Source organism: Pelodiscus sinensis, chromosome 4 (assembly GCF_052426305.1).
Source record: "Pelodiscus sinensis isolate ZL-2025 chromosome 4, ASM5242630v1, whole genome shotgun sequence".
Classification (NCBI taxonomy): domain Eukaryota; kingdom Metazoa; phylum Chordata; order Testudines; family Trionychidae; genus Pelodiscus; species Pelodiscus sinensis.
The window spans coordinates 31130917-31153093 of NC_143055.1; positions in this window are offsets into that span (position 1 = coordinate 31130917).

Here is a 22177-nt window from a genome sequence, read left to right on the forward strand (position 1 = left end):
TGAATATTAGTTAGCTTTTAATCAAGTTAAGGGAGTACTTAGTATTTGTCTTTATAAAAGGTTATATTATCCTTATAACTAGTTTCTGACTTTGTCCTTGAGTTGGTCTCTTCAAAATCTCATTATAACAGTTCTTCATTTTAAATTCATAATGAATTCTGAGACATGCTCATGATATTTAGTAATGTTACTGTTAAAATAGTGTTTGTAATCCATTTCATTGTTGCATAGGATTTTATTGACATGATGGATACTAATTTATTTCAATATGTGATCATATTTGTCATATACATTCATGTGATAATATATGCCTCATATTTAAGAAATTTTACTTGTCTTCACTTTTTACTTAGATAATGTATGCATTATATAATGCTTTTCAGTTTGTTCTGTGTTCTATTTGGTACACTTTGTATGCTATTTTGTTCATACAGTATATGATTATGTTCTACGCAAGTTAATAAATTCTCATTCCAAATAAGCACTTTGGAATCAAGAGGACAATATTTAAAAATGTTAACTGACATTCTCTGCTATTTTTTTGCAAGAAACAATGTAAATAAAATCAAGCCTTACTTTTGACATACATAAACAGTCCTAAAAATGCTAGTGTCAGCATTTTAGGAAAAGATGAAGAGTAATTTCTTGACTCTATTGAAGCCAATGGGAATTTCATCCAGATCTTTATTTCCAGTCCAAATAAAAACAAATGTGTTTTTCAATTTTCAACTTATTAGGCATTTCCACAATTCCCCTTTGCAGGTCTCAAAGTCTCAGTTTGTCTATGTCTATCATCTGATTCCCTGTCAGTCCCAAATTCACAGAGGGGTGGAGCTATGTTGCCTTTCTTTACAACCGTCTGATCAATGGGTGGTCCAGGGTGTGAGGAGATCCTGGCATAATTTAGACAGCCCAGGAGACTAAGGCTTTGTCTACACTTGTGCTCTCCTGTGGTTCCCATACCTGTGTCTGAAAGTCCAGATAGGGTCTGGACTGCCACTATTGTTACATGATGTGAGCACTATCAATTCAGGGACCAGATACCTAGTTTCTAGGTGTCACAAGGACATACTCTCGGAACTGCTTTGCTCTGTTGAGTTGGTACTCTGTACTAGAACTCCTTAACAGCACCCAGTCCAGCTTGCAGTAGAAAGGGCAGGTATGATACATTCTTCGGGAATGACTGATGAAGACTTTTGCTTTCCTGTACAGGGCCTCAAGTGCTTGTTGCATTCTTGTCAATGGGCTATAGTCTGCTTAATGCTCACCTTCTACTGCCTCCATGAAATTTCCCAGAACAGGTGGATGTTCCTGCTGCTCCAAGCAAAGTAATGGAGAATGGTTGACTCTAATCACTGTTCAGCACCCCTGTTTGGCTGATGGGCTAAATAGCTGGTCTCCAAGCTCCATCCAGGTTCCTATGTATTAATCAAAATAATGCAGTAGAAAGCTGTTCCGATGCAATTAGTGCAACTCATTACTATCAGTGAAAATGGGAAGAAGGGGGACTTGATAGTTTGGGAAAGGTCAGGTAGAGAAGGGCTCAGTGAATTGAGATAACTGGGATAGAGGATCATAAAAATTGGAGACGTGTTTAATGCCCTTCCTCTCATCCTCACAGCATACTAGAACCAGTACAAGGCTTAACCACAGATGAGACATGTACTTAACTACATCCTCAGGCATGCTAGCTTGCTTGCTCTTTACACATATGCTTCTGGGCTTTAAGTGTGGCCAAACAGGGGGTCATAGCACAAGCCCATACATTGACATGTGTACAGTCACTAGTGTAGAAGTACCTTAAGTAATAACAGTCTCCAGAGGCAGCCCTATGGACCACAGCACTGCCTAGAATTTCTGCAGAGTTTTATGCTGAAGCCCAACTCCTGACCCACCCAGCCCAGCCCCTCTCCCAGGCATATTCCCTGTAGTGGGGTTTGCAGTGAGTTCCAGGGAAGGCCCCTCATGCTGTCTTCTTCAATGTCTCACTTCTCCATTATCTCCTTCCCTCATCACAAGAGTTCTCAGTCCCATTCTCTGTGACCAGCTGCTCCTCTGGATTCTTATCTTGCTTCAGACTACCCCCTCATCCTAAGCCTCTGGGGCTTCTCTCCCTGGTTTATTCTCCCAGTCTTTATGCCCATCCAATCACAATCTTCACCACTCCCAATGCCAGACCCTTGCATTCCTTTCTAAGCCTAAATTACCAGTCTCATTGACCAGTCAGTCCTGGTGTCCTCCAGGGATTCTTGTCCTAATCTCTGCCACCATCACAGGCCAGGCTTTTGTACCTTCTGCATATGATTCTTGAAGCTTTCTCCTCTGCACTGCCTGGACTCAGAAAGAGGAGAGAAAGAAGGGGGTTAGTGCAACTGTTATAGCAAAGAAAGAAAGAAACTCTAAAGCATTTAAAAAGGATGCAGGGATGCAGTCTCTCTATTGGGACTCATTGGGGTGTGTCTAAACTACATGGCTCCATCGATGGAGCCATGTAGATTAGGCTGATTGGCAAAGGGAACTGAAGCCGCGATTTAAATAATTGCGGCTTCATTTCCCTTTGCCAAACAAACAAATCTACATGGCTCCATCGATGGAGCCATGTAGTTTAGACATACCCCTATAGAGAAGAAGACAGAGAAAAAGTCCTAAAGAAATATTTCTAGGATTTGTGCTAGACATGAACACAAAGTTATTTGTTGGTATGACCACCCCACCAGGATGGCTTACTTCATTACCAAAAAAGGCTTTTCATTTTCCTCACTGTGTGACCGATTAATGTTACAGGAATTCAATGGCAACTAATTTGGAGACATCCATCATTCCCATCACAGCTGCTGCAATGCCACCATGCACATAGGTGTTGAAATGGGAAAGAAATTAACAGTTCATTTCTGAAATGTAAACTTTCTCTCCCAGGGCTCTCCTTTTGAATGTGTGTGTGAGATAAATCAGCCTTCTCTCTCTATTTCAATGCAGAAACTGTAGATAGAAATGACTACAACATATTCCTGGTTTATCTGGAAACTATCAAGAGAAATACAGCACAGGCAATACCACATCTTTCTTTTGAAATTTTGGTCCAAAGGAAAAATGAGCGATGGATGTTTTATAAGCTGTAGGTATATTCAAGTAGCCAGATAGATAGTAAACATGTCCAGAATAAACTTTTCTTGTAATAATATGCATAGTCCTGTCTGTGTATTCGGCCCATTATCTTTAGGAATTGTGACTGTAGTACAGTATCTTTAAATGTATTTGTTCATTTTGATTTATGCTACAGTAAAAAAAAAAAAAAAAAAAAAAAAGGCATCCATTGCAAAGCACTGGTCACTCTGATTATTCAAACATATGCCCAGTATGCAAATCCTAGAGGGTAACAGCTCCTAACAAAATCCAACTATAGTCAAACTATAGCCAAGACACTATCCCATGAGCTCTGCTTCTCTGTATTGTTAATCTTCCTAAAGTCTTCTAAAAAAAGTCTAGTAGCATGTCCAGGGGCTGATCTAAAACAGGCTATTTCAAAGCAAAGTGAGAGAGTGACTTTATTGTGTCAAAGGGACTTCAACTCAAATTCCTCCACGGTGCAGCTGTGCAGCTGTATAAGGTACATGGAGAGAGGTGATCTCTCAAGTAATCAGTTCATGTACCATCTAGAGCTAATAGATTGAAACACAATGACCGTGGCAAAATCCTGGCCTTATTTAAATCAATGGCAAAAGTCCATTGACTTTAATGTGGAGAGGATTCCATTTATGCATTGCTGCTGGTAAAAACTATGGAAAGAATGGTCAAACTATCTTCTGTAAAGCAAAACTATATGTTGGTAATTGGATGTTGAAGAGGATCATGTTAAGACACATTGTACACATCACTAATTATTCCAGTCATTTTTGGAGAAACTAATCCTAGTGATCAGATTTTATCACAGCATCATGTATGATTTCTGAATAATAACTTTATGGAGATGAAGGAAGAGACAATACCAATTCGAGAGGCTAAAGCTTTTGGTATGTGGAAATATTAAGATGTAGCTGATATTAAGGATTTATTACTTCAGTAAGATTTACATGTCTTAACTTGCTTTTCCCTGCTTTTCCAGCATAGGCAAACCTTTTCTGTAATATCATATATTTTCCATTTAATAATTGACATTTCAGCTACAAGGGCTGTGTTCCATGAAGACCTACTAATACCCTTCTGCAAACTTTTCAGTTTTGATGCCACTACTTCAAACAGCCCCCTCAATTGAACATGCATGATATGGACTTGGGACTAGACTATGCAAACCAACATTTAATCATGTAGACATTGTTTCTCATTCAGGAAAATCAAAAGATGGAAAAAAGTTGTAACCTTTGAACCATTCTCAAAGTATGAATTAATATTTTTTCAATAATTGACTTGTCTTTAAAACAATGTGTGACTATCAGAGGATGGGCAGGAAAGACTGTCTAATCTCTATGCTGTCTCTATCAAACTGACTATGACCCAAAATAGCCTCAGGATATTAATACTGTAAATCCTTCTGCAATAAATTTATGGGGATGTACTTGACAGTCAAGGAGACAATTACAAAGAGAATCAAGAAGCAAATCTTAGAAATCTTCATTAATAACAAATTTTCTAGTGCTTCTAGCATAAAAATGAATGCTTCTACTTTGCCCCCAAAAATCACTAGAAAAATAAAATGAAATAAAATGAAGGCAGCGACAAGGAGTAAGTATTATATTGTTTTACTAGTCAATGTCAATCAAAATCACACACCTTTCAATTCTTATTAAGAATCTGTCATACACATTGTTACTATAAAACATTAAAATATTCTAATGTATAACATGCTGATTAATTTTCTTGACATAATCAAATAACTGAAGTTATAAAGACACAATAAAAATAAGGGAGCGTATTTTATTTTATTTTATTTTATATTATTGAGTCTTAAGGGAATACCACGAGACACATTTTTTCCAGTACCAGCAGTATCAACATTTGGATATACTTTCTGTATATAGATGATGCATCATCTATAGGCAAGCCCTTTGATACAACTGCATCTGCTCTAATCCCACTGACAGAGACCAGAAACTTCAGGATCTCTATCAAGCATTTATAAACCTCAATTACCCACCTGGACAAATAGAAGAACAAATTGAAAGAGCCAGACAAATACCCAGAAACCATCTACTTCAAGCCAGACCCAAGAAAACCAACAATAGAACACCACTTGTCATCACCTATAGCCCCCAACTGAAACTCGTCCAACACATTATCAATAAACTACAACCTATACTAGAACAGGATACTACACTCCGAGAAGCTCTGAGAGACAGACCCATAGTCTCCTATAGACAACCACCTAACCTCAGGATGATTCTTACCAACAACCACAGGACATACCACACTAACTTTTCCTTGCAACAAACCCCATTGACAGCTTTGTCCACATATTTACTCTGCTGACACCATAATTGGACCTAATCAATTCAGTTTTAAGATCAAGAACACATATTCCTGCTCACCCAGAAATATAATTTATGTCATCATGTACATTGGACAAATGTCTCAGACACTTCGCCAAAGAATCAATGCCCACAAAACAGATATTAGACAGGATCACAAAGAAAAAACATTTCAACCAGAAAGGGCATTGTCTCAACGACTTGATTACCTGCATACTGCTTCAAAGACATTTTAACACCAGACTTGAAAGAGAAACCTCTGAACTGTCATTCATGCTTAAATTTGACACCTTATGCTGGGGTCTTAACAAAGACACTAATTATCTTACCCATTACAAAGATAGCTTCCCCAATTATCACCTCTAACATCATTAGCTCACAGACATTTACCTTCCCCCTCCCCAAACCTGCCTCTGATCTGAAATTTGATTTGTCCTTTTTATATGTGTTCACTTTTTTTTTATTGTATCACTTTGGTATGTATGGTCATGCCTATTTTCTTCCACAATTTGATCTGAGAAAGTGGGTCTGGCCCACGAAAACTCATCACCTAATAAACTTTAATAGTCTTTAAAGTGCTACATAGTTCTGTTTTTTGTTTCAGCTAGACTAGACTAACACGGCTACATCTCTATTACTGTGCCTTTTTAAGGCATTCCTGTTTTTCTAAGTGCTGTGCTTTCTGAATGTGCTTGAATATTCAGCACAATACCTTTGGGAGCTTCACAGTTAGAACTATGCTTTATTTTCTATTTTACAAGAGAGTGCACATTTTCAGACTCTCAAAATCCCAGCATACCACAGATGTCACATAACTAACACATACCCTCAAGCTATTATCGAAACAAATGAATATTTACTATGCAAAAATGTAAATGACTTGTTACGGTGCCAAAGAGTTGAGGCCAGAAAAGAATTTGATGCAACCTCCATAAGTGCCTAAACATTGCACTTTTCCCCCCAGAGCTCAGACATCCTTAACAATGTTATGAAATAGCTGTGAGATGGAATCAGATGACAGAAGGGCTTGGGTGTGCATTAGAGTGCATCAAGCTCTCTTCTCTGTGCTCTATAAGCTAGATTTGTATTTTTTTTCCTTGCAACCCATTCTCCAGGAATACACAATGGAATTGGATCCTGGAGATCCTACTGGGAAAAAATACTTTGTTTTATTAGAGTTTGCACAGAACTAGATAGGGAACTGGAAAATCTTACTTGGAACAACAGTTCCTACAACAGTCACCATATTGTACTTTCATCATCAGCTGCAGGAATTGATTTCAAGTCTGTGGTATATGCTGCAGTTTTCTTGATAATTCCCCAGTTAGTTAAACAGGAAGGCACTATGACTGTCTCACAATGATTTATTCATTTAGATAAGTAGGAAAGTAGATGCTTACTTATGGCATTCACAGCAGGATCACAGAGTATCCTGTTGTTAGTATTCTAGTATTCAAATGAACATAAGCTTCTGCAGGATGGTTCAAAACCAAAAATCAAGGAGAAGATGAAAGAAAAGAAACAACGAGAAAGAAAACATTTTACTTGCAGGTATGACTGCTTGACTTGATTTAACCTGAGCATAATTATGGGCACTGTAATGGTCTTCTCTGAATTATTTATCACCAGTGATACTGGATATGACAAAGATTAAATATGGGTACAGATAATGGCACTTAGATAACATAGTTATTGTTTTAGTATCTAGCCACCTGTGCCACTTGTCTCACCTATATGGAGTCAGTACACATTGACACTCCAGTGAATCCTCAGCTGGTGTAAATTGGTGTAATGCCATTAACTTCAATTGAGTTAAGGCAGTTTATGTCCAGTTTACATTCAGAAGCAGTCCCGTTATTCTTATCTTGTAAGGGAAGGAGGAGTCTACTTTACATTTCTTTCACAGAAGTATGGAAAATTGTGAAATTGCAGTGAGAACTACTTAACGGTAATACTGTCTGCAGCACTGAACACTCATACATGCATGCACACACTGCATTATATATGAAGGGTCATATCCTTTCAGAAATAGCTACAACCATCTTTGTAATTGACTGAGAAACCACTGGCCCAAGGAAGAACAGGCACTATCTCTTAGTGCTAAAGAGACCAGTACAAACTGGACTGGCCAAAGCACAGGAGAATATTCTACAGGGGACAATAATTTACTATCTCCTGGGAAATGGGCTAGATATCATAAAAGTTCTTCTCCTTCTCTAATTTCTTTGATTTCATTAAGTGCTCTGAAAAGGTAAAATTCAGTTTATTCTTGGAATAAACGTGAAGAACTTTCTGTGATTATCAGCCAAATATTTTAAAGGAACATCCGTTGTGCGGTTATTTTATCATTAATTTATTTTGGTTTGTAGAAGACACTAATCAGTGCATGTACCAAAGAAATGATCATTAAAACAGCATTTTATAAAACTGGCACAATCTATCTCTCAAACCATATGCTCTTTAACTTAGCCTCTATTGCCCCTTCTGCCCCTGACACTATATACTACAGTAAAACCCGGGGAAACAGAGAGTATGTCATAAAGATTGTGAAAACCTGACTTTGACTATGCAAGTTGGGAGAAGCTAGTTCTAGAGCTAAGGATGTCTCTCCAGCTATACCCTGCAAGCGACCATCTAAAACTAGTTAATTCAAGTATTTCAAATGCTTGAAACTGCCACCGAATCTCACAAAGACAGAACTAATTTAACCTGAATGCCTATCATTCTAGCCTCATCATCACAGTATTTCTAGAGCCAGAAATCATATAGGGTATGTCTACACTACAAAGTTAGTTCGAACTAATGCACGTTAGTTCGAACTAACTTTAATAGGTGCTACACTAGCGCACCGCTAGTTCGAATTTAATTCGAACTAGCGGAGCGCTTAGTTCAAACTAGGTAAACCTCATTTTACGAGGATTAAGCCTAGTTCGAACTAGCTAGTTCGAATTAAGGGCTGTGTAGACCCTTAATTCGAACTAGTGGGAGGCTAAGGCTTCCCAGGTTTCCCTGGTGGCCACTCTGGCCAACACCAGGGAAACTCTATTGCCCCCCTCCCGGCCCCGGACCCCTTAAAGGGGCACGGGCTGGCTACGGTGCCCGTGCCAGGTGCAAGCCTGCCAGCACCCAGCCAGCAGACCCTGCACCTGGCACAGATCGAGCCACCCACCCGATGCCCCCCAGCCCTCCCCCTCTTCCCAGGACCAGGCTGGCGGCTCCCGGGAGCTTGCCCGGGACCGCAAGAGGCGGGCACCTTCCTGGGCTAGTGCGGACATCGTGGACCCTGTCCACGATCTCCGCATTAGGCACAGGAAAGTGGCCGTCTAGGGCAGGAGAGCTGCCAGCCTGGCCACCCAGGAGCAGGTGTGCATGAAAATCAAGGGGGTCCACTGAGACCCCCGACCCTGAGCCCTGAGCTTACAATGGCCGTCCTGGGTCAGACCAAAGGTCCATATAGCCCAGTAGCCTGTCTGCCGACAGCGGCCAACCCTAGGGACCATGGAGGGGTTGGACCGGAGACAGTGACAAAGCCATTTGTCTCATGCCATCCCTCTCCAGCCTTCCACAAACTTTGGGCAGGGACACCACTCCTACCCCCTGGCTAATTCCACTCCATAGACCCAACCTCCATCACTTGATCTCACTTCCCTTTAAACTCTGTTCTAGTTCTAGCCTTCACAGCCTCCTGCAGCAAGGAGTTCCACAGGTTGACTCTTTGCTTTGTGAAGAACAACTTTCTGTTACTAGTTTGAAGCCTGCTACCCATTCCTTTCCTTTGGTGTCCTCTAGTCCTTCTTTATGGGATCTAATGAAGAACTTTTCTGTATGCACCCTCTCCACCCAACTCCTGCTTTTAGAAACCTCTATCCTGTCCCCCCTCCGTCTCCTCTTTTCTAAGCTGAGAAGTCCCAGTCTCTTTAGCCTCTCTTCATATGGGACCTGTTCCCAACCCCTGATCATTTTAGTTGCCCTCCCCTCTCCCAGCCTCTCTCTTCCCCTCTCCCACCTCCTTTTCCCAGTCTCCCCCAGTTTTGTTCAATAAAGACAGATTCCATTTTTGAACACAATTGTCCTTTATTTTGTACATCAAGAAAAGGGGCTAGGGAAGGGTAAGTGGAAGGAGGTGAGGGAGGAATGGGGCACGAGCCCCCGATGGGGAGCACTGGGCTGGCTCTGTGGGCTTCTGGGGGTGGAAGCTCTCCTACAGCCCCCCAATTGCCTCCTCTCCCCAGATGGCAGCCTGCGGCAAGTGCAGCCGGGCTGATGGCCGAGTGGTGTGATGTGCCCAGTGTGGGCACTCCGGGCACTCCAAGCCAGGACTGGTTTTCAAGCAGGGCACCCCTGAGAACTGTCTGTCCGGGGTGGGGGTCGGGTCCCTTTAAGCACAGCCCTCGGCTAGCCTGAAACAGCATCTCCACGCTCTAAGTCCTCCTCTGATGCCCTGCCGGCACTGCTTCCGGCCATCCTTAAGCCCTGTTCAGGGTCCACTTAATGTGGACATGCTAGTTCGAATTAGCAAATCGCTAATTCGAACTAATTTTTAGTTCTAGACGCGTTAGTTCGAATTAGCTTAGTTCGAATTAACTAATTCGAACTAAGTTAGTTCAAATTAGCGCTGTAGTGTAGACATACCCATAGATGTTATGAGGATTTTGAGATCTTTATAGCAATGTTGTGTCCTCAGTTCATATGCATATTTGCTGTTGCTGGCCACAGTTGTATTGTGTTGGTTTTACAGGTCACAACATAATTATTAAATAATGTGCATTCTTTTATTATTATAGAATTAAGTTGACTGTGATTTTGCATAATTTACTCACAAGTTGAAATTAACACAAATGTCATACCAATTATATAGATATTATTGTATATAATTATAATCATTCATGCAGATGTTTTAATTCTTGCTATCATTGTTTTCAAAAGCCATCTGTTGCCATCCAGAAATATTCAGCATTTTTGGTGAAAAAAACCTTTCTCATTAATGACTTTTTGGAAGAAAGTTAGTAGGAATCACATGAAGACATAAGGATAACCTACTTTGATTAGTGTATGTACAACAGCCATGAAAGTCTAAATCATATAAAAGTATGGTTTTGATTTCTGCTGTGAAAGAAGGCATAAGCAATTGTATAACATATATTGTACTCTGTCAAACATTTCACTTATTTCACAGCTTTCAGACAATATGAGAGCCACATCTTATTCAGGTGTTATTATAGAATGTTCATTTCAATATTATGTCAACTTATTGCAGTGATCAATACAGATATCTGTTCCAGACTACATGGCTGTATCTGGCTTAGAGTCTTTAAAGTATTTCCCTATAGTTACTATATTGAATGGGCAGAGAAAAATAATTCAACCTCAGACACATGTTATGAATAGAAGTAATTTCCAGAACTGTTTCCTTTATTATTCCTGATGTTCCATCTAATTTAAAGACATTTGCATACTGGAAAATTGGCCTTAACTTATTATTCCAGTTGTTTGTATTGTAATATGCTTGACAAAAATGAAATCTTATCAAGTCTTTTTTATTGCATAAGAAAGTTTATCACTATGTATATTCTTGACTTCAAAGTCCAACACTGTATCTTGGAAACTAGCATTTAATCTGAAATTTGTGACAATATGATGTCCAAAACAATCTCCTTCACTAAAAAGCCACTAAAGTCTCAATGAATTGTAACACTTCAGTTAGAGATGAATCTATCTTCCCAGTAGTACTGATGGCTATTTTAAGTCACAGAATCTTTGTAAAATATCTCAAGTCTCCATAGATCATTTCTGAAATGAGACATCTTTTGACAAATAGGAGCAAGTGTAGTTTGGTGGCTAGAATGGATAAAGGATGACTTTTAGTTTATATTGCTGACACTCATGGATTTGTTTTATGATCTAGTGTGTTTCATTTGGTACCTGATTTTCTCTTTGTGAAACATAATAATGTGAAACATAATAATGTAGTACCTAATTAATGCATGCAGTTAAAACACCTCAAGATCCTGTTAATGAAGGGGCTGTGTTATTATGAGAAATGGGCCCAAGTTAAAAGGCTCTGATCTGATCATCCCCTACTTTGTGCAAATTGAGATGGAATCATTTTGGCTCCAGTATCTTTCAAGATACTGCTAATCCATATTTGCTGCAAATGTAACTATTTTCTTGATAGCATAATGGAACTACTTTCTTGTGATGTGGGCAAAAATGTAAAGTTTGTTTCATTGCCTGACATTTGTGGACCAATATAGCACAAATCACTCTTATATAGTGTGTAAACTGATGGTTATAAAACAAGTACTAGAGTTCTGCAAACAAGGCTTCTAATGTAACAGCAAATCTCAGTAGAAACTACTGAATTTTACCTAGATTTTATCAAAATAATTAATTTTGCATGAATTTGATATAATCTGTATGTTGGCCCTAATTTGCATAAAGATGGGCTTAGAGTCACTCAAAAACAATTTTCAGGAGCTTTAAATTTTTTTGATAAAAAGCAGAGGTGGGAAAATATTTACAATAAAAAGCAAAACTTCTTGCCCATGAGAACCACAACATAAACAGAACCAAACCTTGCAAAAGGAGGAGTAATGGGGTTTGAGATTTTTTATTTTTAAAATTTTTCTTGGCGTTACATGCATTTTGGTTTTGGCTGGAGGTAGAAAATGAAAATATTACAAAAGAGACTTGTTGCAGTGTTTCAAATCTGGCTAAAAGTGGAATGCAATCCAAATCTTAGAAGAAAGACATAAAAATCCTTGAGCTAGACTATAAGGGTATGTCTAGACTACAGGGTTTTGTTGACAGAAGTTTTGTCGACAAGCTTCTGTCGACAAAGAGCGTCTAGACTACATCCAGTTCTGTCGACAAAGCAAGCCACTTTGTCGACATAACAGTGTGGACGCAAAGGACAGTGTAGATGCAATAATGCCTTCTATCGACAGAACTCTTTCAACAAAAGGCGTTATTCCTCATAGAATGAGGTTTACATACGTCGACAAAACTGCTGAGTTTTGTCTACATTATGTCGACATAACTCAAAGGCAGTGTGGATGCAGGTATAGTTTTGTCGACAAAAGTCCACTTTTGTTGATAAAACCCTGTAGTCTAGACACACCCTAAGGCTAGTCTTGGTTTTGATGGCTGAGTTGACTAGGTTCCACCTTAACATAGTGGAATGTAGTAATAATTCAGTACATTATGTTGTATTAAATCTATATTTATATGCAGAGTTCTTCTTCTGGCCTGAATTACCATGAAACAGTGTCCCTCTGCAGCTTTAGTTTCATACTTTAGACCTGACAGATTTTCTTAATTTGGCCATGTGAATATGCAGTGTGTTTTCCCTCCTTATAATTTTACTGTGTGCTGTAGTCCTAGAAGTAGGTGGGCAGGTAACTGCTTAAATAGCAATAAATAGATTTTAGACATATTTTGGAAATAGTTTATTGCTTAGGATCATGTTGCCCTGGTACTTGTCCATCGGTAAAATCTTCAGGGAAAAAAAAACCATATAACGAAGAAGGAAAAAGTCTGAAAGAGAAAAAAACAACTTTAAGCAAACATCTTTATATCTTTTTCCCAGACACACTCACTTTCCTTTTAAAATCTGCATTTATAAAGCATTACAATTCTCTCATTAAGGATGGTTCTTTCCACCCTTTTTTTCTTTGCCCCTTTGATGTCTTTGTCCTTCTATATCCAGTTTTCTTAAAGAAAAACTATGTGAAGCAAATTTCATCTAATTTAAATTACCTGGGGAAGCCATGATTTGCTGTCTTAATTATGAACAAATATTGATTTGAACATGCCATAAGACCTCCCAGAATAAGGCCCCACTATCTGCATCCGTTGAAAGAGACTGCCAAAAAAGTGTACTTCAGCCTCCAACATGTAAAATATGCATAGTCAATTAAAAAAAATCCTGACATCATTTCAAAAAAGTTTTACTAATTTGCTGCAGTCCCTGGGAAGCGCTAACTTACATGCCAACAACTCATGTAAGTTTTATGTGTCTATTTAATGTCCCTTTTAGAAAAGTGAATTTTCCCTGGTAATTCTTACATGAGATGATAGGGTATTTCCAAGATAGAAGATTTTCCTTCTAGCAGAGTTCTTACATACAGTAAATACATACACGTGAATTTCAATACTCCATTACAGTGGCACTGGAAGTATTTTAGGGTGGCCATGCTGAGCTATGCCCCCCTGCATATGGTCACAACCTTCACCACCCAAGGCTGGAGTCACATCTAGGGTAGCCAACTGTCCCAGACTGGATGCCATTGCTGAAAATGGATTCTAGTACATCCAGTCCAGGAGAGTTGGCAACCTAGCCACAGCTGGAGGTGACTGAGGAACCTCAGGTTATGTCTACACTACAACGTTAATTCAAACTAACTTAGTTCGAACTAGTTAATTCAAACTAAGCTAATTCGAACTAACGGATCCAGACTAAAAAACTAGTTCAAATTAGCGTTTTGCTAATTCGAACTAGCATGTCCACATTAAGTGGACCCTGAACCGGGCTTAAAGATGGCCGGAAGCAGTGCCGGCAGGGCATCAGATGAGGACTTAGAATGTGGAGATGCTTTCTCAGGCTAGCCGAGGGCTGTGCTTAAAGGGTCCCGACCCCCACCCTGGACAGACAGTTCTTAGGGGTGCCCCGCTTGCAAAGCAGTCCTGGCTTGGAGTGCCCTGAGTGCCCACACTGGGCACAACACAGCACTTGGCCATCAGCCCGGCTGCACTTGCCGCAGGCTGCCATCTGGGGAGAGGAGGCAATTGGGGGGCTGCAGGAGAGCTTCCACCACCAGAAGCCCGCAGAGCCAGCCCAGTCCTCCCCATCGGGGGCTCGTGCCCCATTCCTCCCTCACCTCCTTCCACTTACTCTTCCCTAGTCCCTCTTCTTGATGTACAAAATAAAGATAACGTGTCTTCCAAAATGGAATCTGTCTTTATTGAACAAAACTGGGGAAGACTGGGAAAAGGAGGTGGGAGAGGGGAAGAGAGAGGCTGGGAAAGGAGAGGGCAACTAAAATGATCAGGGAATGGGAACAGGTCCCATATGAAGAGAGGCTAAAGAAACTGGGACTTCTCAGCTTAGAAAAGAGGAGACGGAGGGGGGACAGGATAGAGGTCTCTAAAAGCATGAGTGGGGTGGAGAGGATGCATACAGAAAAGTTCTTCATTAGATCTCATAAAGAAGGACTAGAGGACACCAAAGGAAAGGAATGGGTAGCAGGCTTCAAACTAGTAACAGAAAGTTGTTCTTCACAAAGCAAAGAGTCAACCTGTGGAACTCCTTGCTGCAGGAGGCTGTGAAGGCTAGAACTAGAACAGAGTTTAAAGGGAAGTGAGATCAAGTCATGGAGGCTGGGTCCATGGAGTGGTATTAGCCAGGGGGTAGGAGTGGTGTCCCTGCCCAAGGTTTGTGGAAGGCTGGAGAGGGATGCCACGAGACAAATGGCTTGGTCACTGTCTTTGGTCCATCCCCTCCAGGGTCCCTAGGGTTGGCCACTGTCGGCAGACAGGCTACTGGGCTATATGGACCTTTGGTTTGACCCAGGACGGCCATTGTAAGCTCAGGGCTCAGGGTCCGGGGTTTCACTTGACCCCCTTGATTCTCTTGCACACCTGCTCCTGGGTGGCCAGGCTGGCGGCTCTCCTGCCCTAGACAGCCACTTTCCTGTGCCTAGTGCGGAGATCGTGGACAAGGTCCACGATGTCTGCACTAGCCCAGGCGGGTGTCCGCCTCTTGCGGTCCCAGGCAAGCTCCCGGGAGCCGCCAGCCTGGTCCCGGGAAGAGGGGGAGGGCTGGGGGGCATTGGGTGGGTGGCTCGATTCATGCCAGGTGCAGGGTCTGCTGGCTGGGTGCTGGCAGGCTTGCACCTGGCACAGGCACCGTAGCCATCCCGTGCCCCTTTAAGGGGTCTGGGGCCGGGAGGGGGGCAATAGAGTTTCCCTGGTGTTGGCCAGAGTGGCCACCAGGGGAAGCTGGGGAGGGCTAGCCTCCCACTAGTTCGAATTAAGGGGCTACACACCCCTTAATTCGAACTAGCTAGTTCGAACTAGGCTTAATCCTCGTGAAATGAGGTTTTCCTAGTTCGAACTAAGCGCTCCGTTAGTTCGAATTAAATTCGAACTAACGGAGCGCTAGTGTAGCGCCTATGAAAGTTAGTTCGAACTAACGTGCATTAGTTCGAACTAACTTTGTAGTGTAGACATGCTCTCAGGCTGGCCATGGGACCCCAAACGGCAGGGATTCTTGGGATGGTGGGACTTTGGGGATGGTGGGCTGCAGAGCCCATGGAATGGCAGGCAGTGGGACCCTGGAGATTAGTGAAGCCAGAGGAGCTGACAGGATTCCAGAGGGTCCACCCAGAGGCTGGGAACTGAGGCAGGCAGAGGTGGCGGTGGATTGGCAGCAGGGCCAGTCCCTGAGCACAAGGAGCCATGTGTAAAACGCGAGGAGCAGCACCCCCACACCCATACTTTCCATACCTATGCTCCACAAGCTGTTTTCAAAGGGAGGCATAGTAAGCTGCCATGTTCATTATAAATACTTGTTTTTGCCAGAGGTTGTTCTTCTATGTATGTTTTTTAGTTCTATATAATTGGCAGTATTTTTCCCAATTCGTTAAAAAATCCTGAATATACATGATTAGGAAAAGAAATCTGTTTTTCAAATATTACATTTGGCATTTCATTTCTGTGCTTACTGATGTTATGGACATTTAGCACATACTAATTTAATATACATTCCAATGGATAAAAATGAAAATTTTCCTCTTATGGGTAAAAAATGGTTCCTTGTGCCTACATTTGCTTTTTGTGTATTCCTCTGTGCCATAGCTGCATGCCAATATAGTCCCCACAAAATTACAACAAATAAAACATGAACCTTAACTCATACCTAAAAATAAACATAGCTACACTTTTCTGACCACCAAAGTACTTTTAATTAACATAGGTTGGATTGTTTTATACAGCTGCAATCTAAGATTAGGAACATATGATTCTGGTGGTAAGTTTAACACCAGCAAGTTACAGAGAACATTTCTTGACATTTTCAGAACATGTAAAGCATCTTGACTTTAGTTCAAACATAGCATGCAGTATGTAGCTTTGTCAAAACTAACCCCCATCCCCACCCTGCCAAAAAAAAAAAATACTGTAAGGATTTATTGAAGATCTCATTAGGAATTAATAAAGAGAGTTACAAATGATCATCTGCATTAGTGTATCATCTTCATTGAACTCATTGAAAACCTTGTTTGGGTATGTCTACTTGCACCCTAGTTCAAAGTAGGGTGCAAGTGTAGACATACCCTTGGAGAACAAAAAGCTTAGACTCAGAACAGAGGCTAAAGAATAAATAGACATGCAGCTGATAAGATGAATATCTTATCAGATAATATCTTTATTTCATGAGATTTTCCTGGCCTTTAAGGACAAAAAAGGGGATAATTAAAAAAAAAACAACCATAAGAATAGTATACCGGGTTAGACTAACGGTCCATCTAGTCCAGTGTTCTATTCTGATAGTTGCCCATGCCAGGTGCCCTAGCAGGAATGAACAGAACAGACAGTCATCAAGTAAGCCATTCCTGACACCCATTCCTAGCTTCTGGTATTACAAATCCATGGACGTGGATTTTATCAGTTTTTTTCAGAACTTCCATCTATACGTTCATCTCCATGTAGATAATAAGCAGAATAGAGTTAATTCTGCCAGTTGATAAAGTGTTGACTTTTAAACATTCGCTCTATAGCTGTGAAGGTATGTTTTCCATCTGTATTACTGTGGTAGTGTTTGCCTTTATATCAAAGCCATTTATCTAATAAGATTTTAGACATCAAGTGAGAACAATTGAGTGGGATTGATTGAACTGATTTGGATGAGCCTGCACCCAATTTATAGGATGACTATTTATTGGAAGGCAAATGTTGACAAATAAATTTAATTTCCATATATTGATGTTTGTCAGTATTTGAACAATAAACTATCTCCTGCTTTTTTTTCAAAATAATATTGACCATGTTTATCATAGTAGTGCATAGGGGTCAAGTACTGTACTAGGCACTGTACAAATATAGCATAAGAGAGCTCATAATCTAAATAAACAAGACAGGCAAAGGATAGGGAAAATGTACATTGCACAGAATGAGTACCTACTACCAATGAGTGATTTTCTATACTTCTAGAAAGCCATCCTGCTGTAGTTAAGGCTCTCACTGGGAAAGTATTGGATCCACTGAACAAACTGTAGGCTTTGACAAAGTTGTGAAAGTTCCTTCAAGAGCTATGAAATTCCAGCTGTTTGGATTGTGGCTGCCTTTCAGACATCAAAAGCTTCATTTATTGCTAGAAAAGGCCTGTTTAACATTGGCAATAGTCAAATAGGCTTTATCCCCCACCCCTGAAGAAACAAAAACAAACACAAGGGAATCATGGAAGTATATGATGGAAAAGATCTATTAGATCATCATTGTCCCCCTGCCAATGCAGATTTTTTTTCAAAGCTTTGTTCATTTCAATTTAAATGAAGCTTTTAAGGCTGTTAAAGTGTCTGCAGAAATTTGCTTCTTGGAGCAATGGTACTCAATCTAGCATCCACAGACCCACCAAGTGGTATTTGGAGTCCTTTCTGCTTGTCAGAAGAATTAATTTTAATGAGAAATAAAGCAGTTGGGAACTGTGGAGCTGGAAGGAAAACATGGTCCATGAGCAGATATTTCCCTTACAAAGTGATCTGGAGAATTTAAAAACAAACTAGAGAATTATCATCTGAGGTAAATGAATCCAAAATTCTATAGGCTTGCCTGGTACTTGTCAATGAATAATTTCCACATTGAAGGCTCCTGCAGAAAAAGCTTCAAGTCTGCCATACTTTAAATTCTCAGAACAGTGTGGTCATAAGACATATGCATTGACAAATGGAGTTGAGCAAAAATGTTTCCGTGAATAACTGATTTCATGAAAAATGTCGTAGCAATCAACTATTTGAATAGACTTTGTATTGTGTCTCCTGACTAGTTTTGACAAAGCAAACAAACAAACAAAAGATAAAGTTTGGCAATATCAAAGCCATTTTGATTCAACATTACTAAACTATTTTTGGAGTCATAAAATGGCCAAAATAGTTGTGATCATCTAGTTTGACTTCCTGGGTTTGACTTCCTGAGTAAGTTATAGAACTCCCCAAAAATATTTCCTAAAGAATATATTTACAGAAAACATGAAATCTTGATTTAAAAATTGCCAGGTATGTAACACCATTTGTAAGTTGTTCCAATGATTAATTATCTTCCTTCCAAAAAAATTTACACTGTATTTCCAATCTGAATTTGTCTATCTTCCACTTCCAGCCATTGAGTCATGTTATACCTTTTTCTGCTTGATGGAAGAACCTATAATCAAATATTTTCTCCATGTAGTTACTTGTAGACTATAATCAAGTCATACCTTAACCTTCTCATTGTTGAGCTAAATAGATGAAGCTCCTTTGGTCTAACTAACCCTTTAATCTTTTTTGTGGCTTTATCATTGTATTGAGATCTTTCTTGAATTTTAGACATCAAAACTGGACACTATTCCAGCAGTGGAGCACCATTGTAAATACAGAGGTACAATAACCTTTTTTATTGGTACTTGTGAGGGGGTCACTCACCACCGTAGCGGGGGTCCGTCATCTGTCCCCGGAATCAGTCCATTCCGCCCGCACCGGCCTCCGCTCACGTGGCGTTTCCCCTCTGGATTCTTCTAGTCGCGTTGCTCTCTTCGCCACACTGCCCTCCGGCAGTGCCCAAGTCACTCGCTCTGAGCCCCCCTTCCGGGGGATTGGTGTCTCTCCAGCAGGCCTGTTCGCAGGCCTAGCAGGTTGGCCGGTTGGCTGTCCGAGCGCCCTGGCCCAGCCTGAGTCTCTAGCCCTGCCCCAGCTCCAGAGAGCGTCCTGCTCCCTCGGCAGCCAGGCTCACGGCCTTGCCACAGGCCTAGCAGGCTGTCTGGTTGGCTGTCCAAGCGCCCTGGCCCAGCCTGAGTCTCTAGCCCTGCCCCAGCTCCAGAGAGCGTCCTGCTCCCTCGGCAGCCAGGCTCACGGCCTTGCCACAGGCCTAGCAGGCTGTCTGGTTGGCTGTCCAAGCGCCCTGGCCCAGCCTGACTCTCTAGCCCTGGCCCAGCTCCAGAGAGCGTCCTGCTCCCTCGGCAGCCAGGCTCACGGCCTTGGCTGAAGCAGCCCTGCCCTTTTATAGCCCCCAGCTGGGCCTTAATTGGCCAACGCCGCCCAGCTGGGCTGAACTCCCCGGGCCTGCTCCAGGCTGGGGTTTGGCTCTTAAGGGGCCAGTACAGGGCAGCTGCCCTGTTACACACCCTCCCCCTTAAATATCTCCCGGGGGGGGGTTTCCCTGCTGCCTGCCCTGTTCCACAAGCCCCAGCCCCATCTCGCTATGAGGCGGGGCCACAGTTCCAGGCGTGTCCATATCAAGTCCTCCTCCCGGAGTGAACCCGGGACGGCCCGGCCGGGGCCGAGGGGGGGGGAGGGGGCGCAGGCCCACCTGTCTCACTGCGCCCCGGCCCAGGGACCCTGAGTGCAGCCGCGTCGCGGCAATTGGCTCAGACCGGGCCTTGCTGGCCGTGGTGGCTCTCCCGCCTGAGCGATCCCTGGGCCCCTTCTTCTCCCCCCCTTCCCGGGTACCTGTACGTCTGAGGGCTCGTCGGGCTGTCGCGCTGTCCCAGTCATCCTAGTGGGGTCCGGGTGGCCCACTCCAGGGGTCCAGGGTTGGGTCCTGCGAGGTCCCGTCGGTGGGTCGGCCGCGGCGTTCCAGTACCCATCGGGGATCTAGCTGGTCCAGCCCATCGGGGTCGTCCTCGGGATCCAGGGGTGCTCCGGCCGCAGGTCTGGGCCAGGTCTCCGTGCCCCAGGCTGGGGCGTTTCGGCCGGCCTCCAGGAACTCAGCTGGGTGCCGCCCAGCCCGGGCCTCCCCGGGCAGGAGTTTGGGGTCTGTCTCCAGCTCCTCCAGCGGCTGGGCCCTGACTGCCCTCTCCCGCCGTCTTCTTATCCTCCCCGCCCCGCCCACTGGGTTCTGGTCAGGTGACGGGGTGGGGTCCGCCTCCGCCCACCCGGGCGTCCTGAGGGGTTCCTCCTCCTCTGGGTCAGTGGGCGGCCAGTCGGCCCTGCTACTTGCCCTCCCCCACAAGTCCAGGTCCCCCCCCTCGGGATTGGATCCCGGCTCCTCGGCCAGGCGGGACAATGCGTCCGCATTGGCGTTGGCCTTGCCTGCCCTGTGGCGTATGGAGAACACATAGGGTTGAAGGGCTAAATACCACCTCATGAGGCGGCTATTGGTGTCCCGCATAGTGTGTAGCCACTTTAGCGGGGCATGGTCTGTCCATAGTGTAAACTCGCCCCCGAGCAGGTAGTACCTTAGGGCTTCAACCGCCCATTTGATAGCCAGGGCCTCTCTTTCTATTACTGCGTACTGGCGTTCTCGGGGGAAGAGCTTACGGCTAATAAAGACCACCGGGTGTTCTTCTCCATCGACCTCCTGGGAGAGTACGGCGCCCAGTCCCGTGGCGGAGGCATCTGTCTGAAGACAAAATGGTTTATCGAAGTCTGGGCTAAGCAAAACTGGCTCGCTACACAGGGCTTCTTTAAGTTGTTGAAAGGCCGAGTCACACTCTGTGTTCCACCTCACTCTCTGAGGTTTGTCTTTCGTGAGCAGAGAGGTGAGCGGCGCTGCTATGCTAGCAAATTGGGGGACAAATCGGCGGTAATACCCCGCCAGTCCCAGAAATTGTCGGACCTTCCTTTTCGTGGTTGGTATGGGGTAATTTCGGATGGCGTCTACCTTCCCCACCAGGGGCCGGACTAAGCCGCGCCCCAAATGGTAACCTAAATAGGTGGTCTCTTGTGCGCCGATTTTACACTTTTTGGGGTTGGCCGTGAGACCGGCGTCGCGGAGCGTCCGTAACACGGCCGCCACTTGGTTTATGTGGTCCTCCCAGTCGTGACCATAGATGACCACGTCATCCAGATAAGCTGCGGCATATTCCAGATGAGGGGCGAGCAGGCGATCCATCATCCGCTGAAATGTGGCGGGTGCCCCATGGAGGCCGAATGGCATGCGCACGAAGTGGAAAAGCCCGGACGGGGTGGTGAACGCTGTCTTCTCCTGGGACTCCCGATCCAGCGGGATTTGCCAATAGCCCTTAGTCAGGTCGAGGGTTGTTATGAACTTGGCTTTTCCCAGGCGTTCCAGCAGCTCATCCGTTCGTGGCATCGGATAGGCATCAAACTTCGATATCGCGTTTACCTTTCGAAAGTCAATGCAAAACCTAATGCTTCCGTCCGGCTTAGGGACCAACACGATCGGGCTCCTCCACTCACTTCTGGATCGCTCGATCACTCCCAGCTCCAGCATGGTGCGGACCTCTTGTTCCACGACGTCGCGCATCCGTCGGGGAAGAGGTCGGTTTCCCTCCCGCACGACCTGACCGGGCGGGGTTCGGATGGTGTGCGTTATCGCCGCGGTTTGGCCCGGCCGCGAGGTAAAGGTCCTGGCGAAGGTTTCGACAAGCACCTGGGCTACGCGCCGTTGGTTCGGCGACAGGGTGTCCGCGAGCTGGGGTGTCTCCTCCTCCTCGGCGTCCGGGACCCTAGGGCCTAACCCGGGCTCCGACGGGTAGGGCGCGACCACCATGCCTTCTCGCT